Consider the following 297-nt stretch of genomic DNA (forward strand, 5'->3'; position numbering starts at 1 on the left):
CATTATTTTTAATTACTCATTAATTACTTCTCAAGAAACTACTTTTAGCGTAACCCAGGAACAACGACGTGGACGTAGCAGTTTTCTGTTCCCTTCGAATAACCCGAATGGAAGTTTGTATTTGTTTTTTTTTCAATTTCAAAAGGTAAGATAAATATTTATCTGCAATAAATCAGCCTAATTAAAAAAATTTTAAAAAGGGGACAGAAAACTGCTACGTCCACGTCGTTGTTCCTGGGTTACGCTAAAAGTAGTTTCTTGAGAAGTAATTAATGAGTAATTAAAAATAATGAGAAG

The 297-nt window shown here is 31.6% G+C and overlaps 1 protein-coding gene across 1 annotated transcript in view; it reads right to left on the reverse strand.

The window, feature by feature from the left end:
- Positions 1–297, reverse strand: part of LOC108766988 (intraflagellar transport protein 81 homolog) — a 42,686-nt gene that overhangs the window by 41,005 nt on the left and 1,384 nt on the right. The gene's annotated exons all lie outside the window — the stretch shown is intronic.

This window comes from Trachymyrmex cornetzi, unplaced genomic scaffold (genome assembly GCF_001594075.2).
Source record: "Trachymyrmex cornetzi isolate Tcor2-1 unplaced genomic scaffold, Tcor1.1 scaffold643, whole genome shotgun sequence".
Lineage (NCBI taxonomy): Eukaryota > Metazoa > Arthropoda > Insecta > Hymenoptera > Formicidae > Trachymyrmex > Trachymyrmex cornetzi.